Below are 14,153 nucleotides of genomic sequence, written 5' to 3' on the forward strand. Positions count from 1 at the left end.
AGTTCTGACCGGGCCCGATACATAGGTCAAAACAAAATCATCGAGGGGCCCAGATATCAGCTTCTAATCCAAGAAGGAACAGATAAACTTCGACTCATATGTTTGTTCTACCACTCATTGAATTACACACAAAAGCACGTTTTATAACATCGAGTTACCAATGCGTTTTTGTACAATCAATGCATAACCAACTCGTAAGTAACAAATCATATCTCTAGGTTTGAAGACTTATATGATATTACCGTCTCACGATCACTCAAGATAAATTCCATGAAGTGGTTCCAGTGAGCGTGGGTTGAGTCCAATGCTCAGAACTTATGAGCACTCATGATTGTTGTAGCCATGTCCAACACCTTAGACCTCTGCAACCAATCATGACAGTCTTGATTCATACCTACTTCCGACATATGACCGACTGTGGAGGTTTGAATAATATGATATACCAAACATAATTATTCTGGAAGTCAAAACATGCAAAAGAAATATAGAAACGATCAACAAGAGATAGCAACACTTTACTCATAAATAAAACACCTTTTATTCATCATCTAATGTCAATTACACTTTACAAATTTCGAGGTTATCTAACTACTAAATCTAATATCATCCTTCAGCCCTATGCTCCGAGCATGCTGGAGATGCTTAACCCGAGTCAGTCCCTTCGTGAAGGGATCTGCTAGATTCTCATCCGATGATACCCTATTTGTCACGAGGAGTCCTTCTTCTATTCGATGTCTGATAAAATGGTATTTTCTGTCAATGTGTCTGGATCTCCCGTGATCCCTTGTTTCCTTGGCTAAGGCAACAGCGCTTTCACTATCACAGAAAATTTCCATTGGCTCTTTAATAGCTAGTACAACTCCAAGGTCTCCAATGAAGTTCTTCAGCCATATCGCCTCCTTTGCTGCCTCGCTAGCTGCAATATACTCTGATTCACAAGTTGAATCAGCCACTGTCTCTTGCTTAGAACTCTTCCAAGAAATTGTTCCTCCGTTTAGGGTAAAGACTCAGCCTGACTGAGAGCGGAAATTATCCCTATCAGTCTGAAAGCTAACATCACTACACCCTATAAACCCCAAGTCATCACTTCCACCAAGGGTAAGGACCTAGTCCTTAGTCCTCCGTAGGTACTTGAGGATATTCTTTACCGCAGTCCAGTGTGCCTTGCCAGGATTCCCCTAATACCTGCTAACCATGCTCAGGGCAAAGGCTACATCAGGTCGAGTACACGTCATAGCATACATGATCGATCCTACAGCCGAAGTATAAGGTATTCGACTCATTTCTGCTATCTCAGCCTCAGTGCTAGGGCTTTGTCTCTTACTCAATCTGGCGTTACTCTGAATGGGTAACTCTCCTTTCTTGGAGTCCTGCATGTTGAATCTCTTCAGCACCTTATCCAAGTAGGTACTCTAACTAAGTCCAATTAGTCTTTTACTCCAGTCTCTCAAGATCCTTATCCCTAGAATATAGGCAGCTTCTCCTAGGTCCTTCATAGAGAAACACTTCCCAAGCCAGGACTTAACTTCCTGTAGAGTTGGGATGTCATTTCCTATGAGTAGTATGTCATCCACATACAATACCAAAAAGCTAACTATACTCCCACTAGCCTTGACATATACACAAGATTCATCTTCACTCCTAGAAAAGCCAAATTCCTTGACTTTCTCAACAAAGCAAAGATTCCATCTGCGAGGTGCTTGCTTTAACCCATAAATGGATTTTTCAAGCTTACACACTCTATTAGGGTACTCCGTACTGACAAAACCTTCTGGCTGACTCATAAATAATATTTCTTGTCATTTCTAGTGAATAACAACACTGATTCAAATCTAAACTAAACCCACTACTTATCGATAAAGTATAAACTCCAATCTTGGTGACAGGTAAAGCTTTCCTATTCCCCATGATTAAGTTTATTCTTCCTTGCTCCACACTCTCACTTCTTCTTAGTCCCTGCAAATCAGAACAGATATGAATACCACAACCGGTATCAAGGACCCAAGAGTTAGAATGGGGTGAGTTATTAGATAAGATAGTGTAAATATCTGCATGGTTGGGTTTAACTTTCCCATCCTTCACATCTTGCTGGTATTTTGGGCAGTTTCGCTTCCAATGTGATTTTTCATGGCAATAGAAGCATTCAGCCTCTTTTGGGTCAGAAGAAGGAATGACGAAACCTTTCGTGGTTCCACTCGAAGAAGAGCCATCAAGGGTCCTAGCCTTGTTACTCTTCGAAGAGCTCTTTCTCTTCTTCCCTCGACTTTTCTCGATTGCCAAAACCGGAGCGGAGTTTGGAGTAGGAGTGTTAACAACCGACTTCCCCTTAAGACCTGTTTATGCGGTCTTAAGAAGACCCTGAAGTTTGCTGAGTGTGACCTCTTCCTTATTCATGTGATATGTCATGCGGAATTGATCATAGCACGATGGTAAGGAGTGAAAAATGATATCTATTGCAAGCTCCTCAGGGAAGTTCACATTAAGCTTCAGAAACCGATCCACATACCTTTGCATTTTCTGCATGTGGCTCGTGACGGATTCCCTGTCCTTCATCATGGTTGTTATCATGGAGCAGATGATTTCATACCTCTCTTGTCGTGCACTTTGATGGTATCTTTCCATCAGATCTTGGTGCATTTCAAAAGGGTAGAAGTCCTCATAGGACTTTTGGAGTTCCGATGTCATCGTGGCCATCATGATGCATGCCACTTTGGTAGCATCCCTTTCATGTGCCTGAAAGTCAGCGATCTCCTGAGGAGGTGCAGTGGTCTCATCAATCTCCTTAAGCTCCTTATCAAGGACATATTCTTTGTCCTCATATCGGGTAATCATCCTGATGTTTCTGATCCACTCATTGAAGTTGGATCCATCAAAAGTGACTTTCCTACACAAGTTCATAAGGGTAAAGGAGCCATTAGGATTAGAGCCAGAAGCAGCATTGTTTGAAGACATCTGAAGGAAGAGGACAAGATTAGTTTAGATATTAAGAGAGTCCTTAATAAAACACCCAAATGTAATATTAAGGCTAGGATCCAATCACAATATATTATAACTTAGAAGAGGTATGCCGTAATCCAAGCTATAACATATTTGACGATTCACCAATTTCCACCACGAAAACCGAAATATTAAATATTAGGTTTTTGATTGGTTCTTAGAAATTCCTAGATTCTTTTGAGATTCAATGAACTTTTCAAAGGAATGTTTCAATCTCAAGTGTGCCCTCTAAGTTTTGTGACTGGGATACTGAGGATCACAAAACGAGGTGTGAATTAACCATGCAAATCACTTGGTACCCTTAAAGTTTATCACTCAATCGATGTGACGGTAAACCACACACGCTCCATCGATACTATGATAAACCTTAAGTCACCCTTTACCTACCTTGTTAAGTCCAAGTTATTGTGCCGGTTAACCACACATGCTCCACCAACGACTTAAACAAAGTCTAAAGTGTAATTTCATGGATTAGCACCTTATTCACATTTTTCCTAAAGTAACTAAGATTGGGAATTTAATAAAACATTTAGTTACTTTATAATATTCATCATACTTTTAATGAGAATTTATAAGTCCTTGTCCTACCCGTTCGGCTAACGACCCTCCACCAGTCAAGCAAGCGGTGGGTGAAAGTGGACACCCATTAAGTTGCCATTTTATAGGCAACAACCTTATACCCACCTTATAGACCGGCTTCGTGAATGAGGCGTACTAGCGGTAAAACGACTTTGATCTTATACATATATATATATATATATATATATATATATATATATTTAACTTATAATATTATAATTATAAGGGTAGAATTTTAACTTTTAAAATTCTAAGGGTTGGAACTAAAGTTTTAACATGACTTTACTTGTTTCAAAACATGAGGGCAAGTTTTGTAAACTTTCAAAACTTTTCATTTCTTGTAACTTATGAGTTTATTAGGGTATTAAAAATGAAGACTCTTCATTTTTATAACCCATGTGTTCTTTTAATGGTTTTAAAGCAAAGTGACTTTTGGTTTTCCATAACTTGAGGACAAGTTATGGACTCCATTAAAACATATAATGATCAAGAATTAATCTACCACATAGGTTACAAACAATTCTTATGATCATCTAAACATCATAAGATCAAGAACATGAATATGAACACTTTCATGAATCAAAATTACACTTAAAACTTTGTAATTTTGATAACTAGTTGTTGTAAATGGATTAGCAAAGACATTACACCATCTAAAACAAGTTTTCAAGTACCAAAACAGTTTAGGGTAATGTTTCTAGTCCATTTCCAGGAACTAAAGTCGAAAATCTGCATTCTGAGGCTCCTACTCGCCGAGTGCACGAACCTACTCGGCGAGTAGATTGAAGATACACATGAACTCGGCGAGTCCCCCCATGGACTCGGCGAGTTCATCAGGCAGATTGCACAAAATCGACTTTTTTCAACTATTTAGCACAAATAACAAACAAACAAGCCTAGGCTCTGATACCATTGATAGGTTTTGAGCATTCTAACACTTCCTAAGTGTACATGCAACCCTAATAACCTTGGATCTATTTTTGTCTAATTATCATGCAAAGTTGAATTCCAAGGTTATATTCCTATCTAGCATACATGGGGAACAATTCTTAACTTGAATGAAAGATAGAATAACTTACCTTGTTGTTGCTTATGTTCCTTGAAACCTTGTGAGCCTAGCACCCTAAGTGTGATGCCTCAAATGCTTCACACAACACCAAATGCTCTTAGAAAGACTTTTGAGAGAATACACACTTCTTAAAATCGGCCTAGCCCTCTTGTTTCATATGTGTAACCGATTTTGGAGGAGAATAGGACTCTTATATAGTGTTGACACATCTAGGGTTACACCATGTAAACCCTAATGTGTCATGACTCTTCATTTCCATGACCCATGGGTTTGTAACTCCCATGGAGCATCCATGGGGCATCCTATGGGTGGAACCCAACTTGATAATCCATGGAGCCTCTTAGCCCACTATACAAGATATGGATGATTTACATAATCAACCCATATATTTAATTAATTATCTTTTGATCACTTAATTAATTCTAAATTAATTCTTGATCAAAGTAATCAAATAATATTATTAATATATTAGAACTTATAATATATTTATAATCTCCAAGTGTTATTTCTCTCATTTGGTCTATCCAATTGCATGGTACCACACTCACCTCCCTACCAGGCACATACAAGTATCACAAAGATGACAAGTATAACTAAACATGCATTCCTTCATTGGGTACCACCCTACATCGAACCGTAGTTCAGAAACATACATATAAACCTTCCTCGGGCCCCGCCCGACATCAGACCGAGATCCGGAAGCATACGAACATTCCTCGGACTTTCCCTGGCATTAGAATGAAGTCTGGAAACATATAAAACAAACACATGCAAGAATCACGAAGACATCAAGCATACAAACATTCCTCGGGCACCTCCCAGCATCAGACCTTAGTCCGGAACATAATAACATACATAAACGGGCCGCCATTGGTACCTTTGACCCATTCCTACATGAGAAAATCACCTCACAAGCTAACCACAGAATCCCACGAATAAACCTCTTGCTGCTAGATGACAGATCCTCGAACTGCTGATCTCTCGACTCCCCGAGCTACTGATCATCATAAAATTAGATAACTCCAGGATTCTCATAACTTAACCATATTTCCTCACTGGGGCAAAAGACCATTCTACCCCTCACATACTCTTGTCTAAATATGGACTTTAATCAACCCTTTCAAACCCTTTCCATACTTCATAACCCTCTAGGGTCAACCTTGGTCCAAGTCAAAGTCAAAGTCAACACTCTGTTTTGACTCAACTCGCCGAGTTCCCCTTGCTACTCGTAGTCGTGATAAAACGAGTCAACTCGTCGAGTCCCTCCACAGACTCGTCGAGTTCTACCTTGTACAGAATCGGGACAAATCGACACAACTCGTCGAGTTCCACTCTGGACTCGCCGAGTTCCTTACTCTATTGCTACATCTTAATGGATTAAGCCCCTACTTCTTCAGATATAAGCTTCATACTCCTCATATACACTGAAAATGTCCTTTTTAGGGTAAAGTTTCCATCTTTACCCGTTAATACCCTCACTTAACGGGTTTAGCTCAAACCCTAACTCTTTAGGACCTAGATCTTGGTCCACAGTCCATCAATACTCTAAGCTAAAGTGCACAAACTGAGATCTGGAGCCTAGACATTACATGAACACGTAAATCTTCCACCTTTCTCTCCATGCATGGCCTTTTGGAGCTTAAAAGGCCAAATGACATCCTATAGATTGTATGGGGCTTCAATGGCCATAAAGTTTGCATATTTATGCCATGAAAGCCCTCCATGATTCCAAATCTGATGACATACTCACTTGGGACGTCCAAGTCCCAAAGGTCATGCTTCTTGAACCAAAAACCCAGCAAAATGATAATAAGGAGATCTAAGAAGTTACTAAGCAAGTTTGATACCTGCTTACCAAGAAATGATGAGAATGAAATGGAGTCTCTGGATCTACTAGCTTCTTCTTGAATCCCCAAGTTTCTCCTTCCTTCGTAATTTTCAAACACCCACAAGAACACTCAAAATGGCTCACAATAGCATTAGTGTTTTGAGATCTAGGGTTTGGACAATGGAGACTGGATATGAGGCCAAACCTTAAGTCATAAAGTGTTTAAATAGGGTGTAAAATCCCGGATCTAGGGTTTCCCAAACCCCGTCCAACTCGTCGAGTTGGTCCCCTCCAACTCATCGACTTGGTCTTCCAAAAACACGCGTGACAACATTCCTACTCGTCGAGTTCTCACCTGTGAACTCGACGAGTTACCTTCTTGATTGGAGGTTTTCTTTCCTTAATTGGCCTTCTGGTTTCTAGGTGTTACAAATCTGCCCTACTTTTACTGGACTTCGTCCTCGAAGTCCACTACAGTCACCTACCCCACGAACATCTCACGCGCCACGCCCGTAACTTTCCACCTATAACTTCCTGTTTAGAATCGATTCCTAGTCTGAGGATGTGGCCTAAATATCGGTCATCATAAGGATTAGGTATTTTGAAAAGATTGGATGTAGGCCCATTTGGGTGCGGTAGATGTATTAGAAGTGATCCGAGTGTGCGGTTCGTGTTTTGGAGCCTAGGGGTATTTCTGTAAAGTGTTAGTTGGGCTTTTGTGGAAAATGGATTTTTTTGGAAGGTATTTGAAAGGTATGAGTTCATAGAAGTGTAGGGATTCTTGTTACCTTTCCGTTTATATAAGGATCGTCAGAATCGGGCTTATAACGAAGAAGTTATGGCCTTCGGAAGTTTCGTGGTATTCAGGCTTAGCTGAGTACACGGGGTGTACACAAGGTGTACGGAGGCGTACTAGTGAAGAAGTAAGTACGTGTGGCATACCTTGGAGTACACTGGGCGTACTGACCAGGATGGTCGCGAATGTTCCCCATAGTACGTTGGGCGTACCATATGTACGTTGGGCGTACGCTAGTTAGATCAGAACCTTATTTTTGGGTCTTGGACCCTATTTAAGCTCCTTATCTCATAACTTAACCCGAATATCTTCAGCCTCCATCCCTCTAAACCCTAGAAATCATCCTTAACCATTCATGGTGGCATTTTGAGCTTATGGAGTCTATTTTTGGAGTTTTTTGGTGCATTTCCAAGAAGGTGGAGTTTGATGCAAAGATGGGGATCAAGAAGAAGCTTATGGATCTGGCTTTTGTGACTCATTGTCAGCTTGATGAAGGAAGTGGATAGGGCAGCAGCTAAGGATTTCTTTCAGGAAGCTTCTGCATTCGAGGTAAGTCTCCTCACCAAACCAATGGGTCTAAGGCACCAAGGCCGGCCCATTTATTTAGTTGTGATGATTATTGGGAATGTGCTATCGATACATTATGTATTTATGTGAAGACCATGCAGGGGTTCCCATGGAAATTAGTTATATGTTGTATGCTAGTTGATTGTGTGATATTTGGTATGCTAGTTGTCTTTGTGATACTTGCATGGAAGACCTCGGGGGGGTTCCCAGGGCACCTAGGTATAAGACCTTGGAGGGTTTCTACGACATCCTAGGTAAAGACCCCTGGGGGTTCCCGAGGCACTAGGGTTTAAGACCATGGAGGGTTTCCATGAAATCCTTAGTTAAGACCATGTGGGTGTTCCCATGGCATTGGGCTAAGACCATGTGGGGGTTCCCATGGCACTCAGTGTAAGACCCTGGAGGGTTTCCAGGGAATCCTTATATGTTCGCATGTTTATCTCATATGGTTGTATGTATGGTTTGATTGGTAGTTAGTGAAGACCATGTGGGGGTTCCCATGGCAGTGGGCTAAGACCCTGGAGGGTTTCTAGGGCACCCAGAGTAAGACCCTGGAGGGTTTCCACGACATCCCTATATGTTGTATGCATGACTTATATGGTTTATGTAGCTTTTATAGCTAATATGGATTATGTGATTATGTGGACTGTGTGGGGTATGCTCTGGGGAACTCACTAAGCTTCATGCTTACAGTTTTGTTTATGGTTTCAGGTATCACTGTTTTGGAATGGAAGGGCTCAACTTGATCGTTGCACACACACCTATGTTTTCTGCATTATGTGATTTTGGGATGAACTCTGATAAATGTTTTTAGTTAGTAATGTTTTAGAATACTTGGATTTAAAGATATCCGTTTTTTGACTATAATAAAAATGAAATTTTTACCTTCGATTTTTGGGTCGTTACACCATCTACCTGCCTTCAACCGACAGATGTTTCCCACGACCACTGACACCCGCCATCCTGGAGTACAACCATCATCCCGCGCAATCAATGGCCCTCCCAGGGCAACTAAACCCAACTATCAAGACCTTCCAATCCCGATGATTGATAATCCTTACTATCATACTGAGACTACTTTTGTCTTTCCAAGATCTGAAGTCTATAATGGTATGTCTCCCTGACAGACCGTCTATGCTCTAAAAACTACCATGCCAAAACCTCATCGAATAACTGTTCAACCATAAAACTTCTCACCCCGATTATCTTGATGCTACCATCAGAAACAAAATCCCTGTACATAACCAGTTGTAGAATACTTATACTTGACTGAAGGCTCAGATAATCCTTCGAGTAGAAGATTCATCCCCGAAACGGTTAGACTCAAATGAGAGTTGCGCAATAGGGTCAAATCACTTACTGTGAGATTATTTAATCCAACTGTAAGTGTCTTAGCATCTTCGATCAACAACTACTCCTCACATCACTACTTATACCTGAACATCATGCTGCCTCTTGTCCGCTTTCCGAACAAATCAAGACCACCCTGGTCCCAACCTATCTGTAAACTATCCGGAGTACCAGATTCCCAGCCGGTTGCTGAACTCAAGAACACCCTCTCAATCACTCCTAACGACTTCCGAAGAAAACTTCGGCTATCAAAAACTACTCTATCCATATTGCCACTCTTGGCTCTATAAATCTTGGGATCCCCGATCCCATACCTTGACCAACGGTCTCTGCTAGGTCCCACCTACATTACTATAAGCACACGGGCCTCGCCCACAGGTCTCACCTAAACCATGCTACTAAGTGGCCTTGCCCATAGGTCTCACCTATATAGGGCTACTCCGGTCCAACTCTACCTCGAATCCCCTCGACCTCTCTGTTCCTGATTCATATCATGTTGTGCTTTGTCCCCGACCCTACGATCTGACCCACCCAGGCCTAGCTTATCTGACTGAATCTGTGAATGCTACGGCTTATTCTATAGTCTGACAACACTTCTTCACACTATCTGACCATATGAAGAATGTTACGGCTTCCCCGCAGTCGTACCGTACTTTCCCACACTATCTAACCGCTAGTGTATGCTACAGCTATCCTGTAGTCTTACAACACCTTCCACGTTGTCTCAACCGCTGACCATGGTCTTACCATTGATTACCAATCCGAACACACCCAAAGTCGAGCACTCACACGCCTGGCCTCTTAAATGAACTCGCGTCCTGACAAGAATTCCCAACCTGATTCCCCAAAACCATCTATCAAGCACCAAGAAAACGCAAACCCAACATTGGGAGGTTTCCCGAACTCCTAACTCACACACTCCTCAACCTAAATAGCCATTTGGGTCGTCTTCCTCTCCAGCGGAAATGCGAACTCACCCTATTCTCACATCTACTTCTGTTCCTGGATACTTGAAAGATTATCCCTAACTGGATTCAACTAGCATCTTACAACACACAAGGTTGGAAGGATTCCCAATCCTTCTTCCCATTCAATGATCAATCAACTGGAGACCAACACTTACCACTGTTAGTGTTCCCAAAACTAACCAACACTAAGTAGTAAAACTCTTGAAGACTAACGGAACACCTACCGAGTTCCAATCACACTTGCTACAGCTACCGCATCCTAAAAACCCACTATATAAGGAGACGACCTCACAATACTACTCTAAGACTCATGGTATGCAGATGGAATATAACCCGAACATAAGCAGGAAGTGTGATCCCCATGATACAATTACTCATATGGATGCGAGGTAATAGCAATAAAACAATAAATAAAGGCTGATAAGAAAGTAAAAGATACACACATGTAACATCAAAAGTTGTATGTGCCTCCTATGTAGTTAACTGGAAAGCTCTGCTCCTCGCTGCAGATGCCTCTGTCCGGCCCTGATGGCCGTCGGTGATCCTCAATGTTGCAGGGGCAGGTACCATCATCTGTCCCGCTGCAGCCAAACTTGGACATTGGGCCTTCTTGTGGCCCCGTTGACTGCAATGAAAGAAAACCATGTCTAATCCATGGGTGGTGGTAGAAGTATAATCCCTGCTATAATGACCGATATGGCCGCACTTGAAGCAGCCAGAATCACCACCACTACCTCTCCTACACGCACCCTCATGTGTCCTACCGCACTTGCCATAACGGCTATGGTCCTGATGACCTCTCGATCAGAAACTAATACCTTGGGCCTCTTACCTAACCCTGTAGATGTCTTAACCTCATTTGGCTTCCTCTTACCCTCTGCCTCTAAGTTGATCTCCCTCAACCCTGGATCGAGCGATCATATCCAGCAGCGTCTTGCAGCTGGACCGACTCACAAATTATCTAGTGATGTTCCTCAATATCTCGTGGTACCAAGCCTTCTTCATCTCCTCGTCCGCACACACTACGGAACAAGAAGGGCCCTCTCCCTGAACTTGGCGGTGATCTCCACCACCATCTTCGTAGTCTACTGGAGATCCTGGAGCTCCCGTGCTAACTGATGCACCTCAATCACTGGTGCAAAATCGGCCGTGAACCTGACCGAGAAGTTACCCCATGTCATCACGTCCAAAGCGGCATCATCCCCAATAGCATGTCCAACCTCCTCCCACCAATCACGTGCTCTGTCCTTCAGAAGATAGAAGGCGAGTCAGACCTTGTCCCCCTTGGGCACCGACTAGAAAGAAAAGCGTTGGCGACATCTGCCAACCACCGGCTGCTAGCAATGGGGTCGTTAGCCCCATGATAGTGTGGATCTCCACAGGCTCTGAACTCCCTGAATGTCAACGTGTGCTCCCCCATCATGGCCGCCATCTCGGTGCAGAACGCACCCAACCTCTCGTACAAAATCTCCAAAATGCCCTCCTTGACCATACTGAAGATCACAAGAGTCTAGTCCATACTACGCATAATCTCAGATGATATAAACTCTCTCATCTGCTCATCAAGCTGCCCGAATCCAGAGCCCGAGTCTGATCCCTCACCGGCACCTAAACTGTCGACTGGTCTAGTGTGTAGTGTTACCATACTGAAAAACACACCATAACAAACATCATAATACTCATCATATCTCGAGGAATCTCACATACGACAAGTTCCCTGGGTTCATCTTAGCCTTCCTTGATTCGAGTACGAATCCTCTACTTTCAGTGGTACGGGCCCATACTACCTTCCACATCTATCCGTACTTTCCTCAAGAACTGCCTTGACTCCACCAAGTCCCTTCTATTGCTACTATTGTTCTCACGCTAATCTCATCCTAGGCTTGCCCTAGGGTAATCACCAACCCACTCTCCATCATCAGTTGCATAAGAAGTCCCTGCTATCTCCCCCTAACTAGCTCGTGAATACCATTACATATCATTAAGACCAGATAATTTTTCGAATGAGAGGTCCTACCCTACAACGATTAGACTCAAACAAGAGCTGCGAAATAGAGCTAAACCTAACCTTCTTAAATTATTTTGTTCTTGTAATGTATAACTTAACATATTCGTTTACTAGTTAGTAAAAGATAAGCAGGAGTCCTAAAAGCACAAAGCAAGCAACATTCGAGCGTTAAGTAAACATAATCAAGCATATCCTAATTAGGCCATCATATCACTGACTAATCTATACTAGCATGCAGTTCTCATAAAGCTCATACACATATAACATGCACATAAGTTATCCTTCCAAGATTCTTAGACCTATCCTAGCATGCAGTTCTCATAAACATATCATAACATAAACATGTATGGGTAATTTGGGAGTATTTACTTGAGCTCAGCAGATTGCATGCACCACACCCTTTTCTCCTTTTAACATCCTTTTCACTTTTCAAAGTTCTTTTTATAAAAATGATTTCTTTTTGAAAATTTTCATACAAAGTCCTTAGTTTAAGTTCAGACACACCCGAGAGTGTGCCGAATCCCTCAAACCAAGGTTCTGATACCAACATGAAACATCCTCAATAATACGGTCCAAATTTTCATTTTTAATCATTAAGAAAACTCATAGATATCAAACATCATATAAAATCATAAATCACGTATCTTAAAAATATCATAAACTTTTGTCAAATATATCAGAGGATAAACATCCCAGGCTAAACAAATGGTGTGTGCACTGCAATTATCCCGGGCTCTTCCCCTTTCTATCGGAAGTACCTAAAACCAAAACTGAAAACTATAAGCACGAAGCTTAGGGAGTCTCCCAAACTACCACATACCATACACATAATCACATAAACTGGGCCCCCGCCCTTTCCTCAGGCCCCGCCCGACATCGGAAAAAGTCTGGCGTCATGCCCCGCTCGGTGTACAGATCAGTTTCTACCAGGAACCGCCTGTCCCAGGGCCCCACCCGCTATGCACATACAAACAATAACATAGAATCATGCTAGTACATAAAGAATCATACACAACACTATATCTTCTAGTCTTAAGGCCTCGCCTATCATGTGCCCCGACCCTACTCTAGTAATGATGAGATATGGAACCCCGTCCACACTTAGCTAGTGATGAGATACGGGACCCCACCCACACTCACCTCCCTACCAGGCACATACAAGTATCACAAAGATGACAAGTATAACTAAACATGCATTCCTTCATTAGGTACCACCCTACATCAAACCGTAGTTTAGAAACATACATATAAACCTTCCTCGAGCCCCGCCCGGCATTGGACCGAGATCCGAAAGCATACAAACATTCCTCGGGCTTTCCCTAGCATCAGACCGAAGTCTGGAAACATATAAAACAAACACATGCAAGAATCACGAAGACATCAAGCATACAAACATTCCTCGGGCACCTCCCAGCATCAGACCTTAGTCCGGAACATACTAACATACATAAACGGGCCGCCATTGGTACCTTCGACCCATTCCTACATGAGAAAATCACCTCACAAGCTGACCGCAGAATCCCACAAATAAACCTCTTGCTGCTAGATGACAGATCCTCGAACTGGTGATCTCTCGACTCCCCGAGCTACTGATCATCATACAAATTAGATAACTCCAGGATTCTCATAACTTAACCATATATCCTCACTTGGGTAGAAGAGCATTCTACCCCTCACATACTCTTGTCCAAATATGGACTTTAATCAACCCTTTCGAACCCTTTCCATACTTCATAACCCTACAGGGTCAACCTTGGTCCAATTCAAAGTCAAAGTCAACACTCTATTTTGACTCAACTCGTCGAGTCATCCTCCTGACTCATCGAGTTCCCCTTGCTACTCGCAGTCATGATAAAACGAGTCAACTCATCGAGTCCCTCCACAGACTCGTCGAGTTCTACCTTGTACAGAATCGGGACAAATCGACACAACTCGTCGAGTTCCACTCTAGACTCGCCAAGTTCCTTACTCTATTGCTACATCTTAATGGA

The sequence above is a fragment of the Lactuca serriola genome, chromosome 1, assembly GCF_051521515.1.
Source record: "Lactuca serriola cultivar US96UC23 chromosome 1, Lser_US96UC23_V15, whole genome shotgun sequence".
In the NCBI taxonomy this organism is placed as follows: Eukaryota; Viridiplantae; Streptophyta; class Magnoliopsida; order Asterales; family Asteraceae; genus Lactuca; species Lactuca serriola.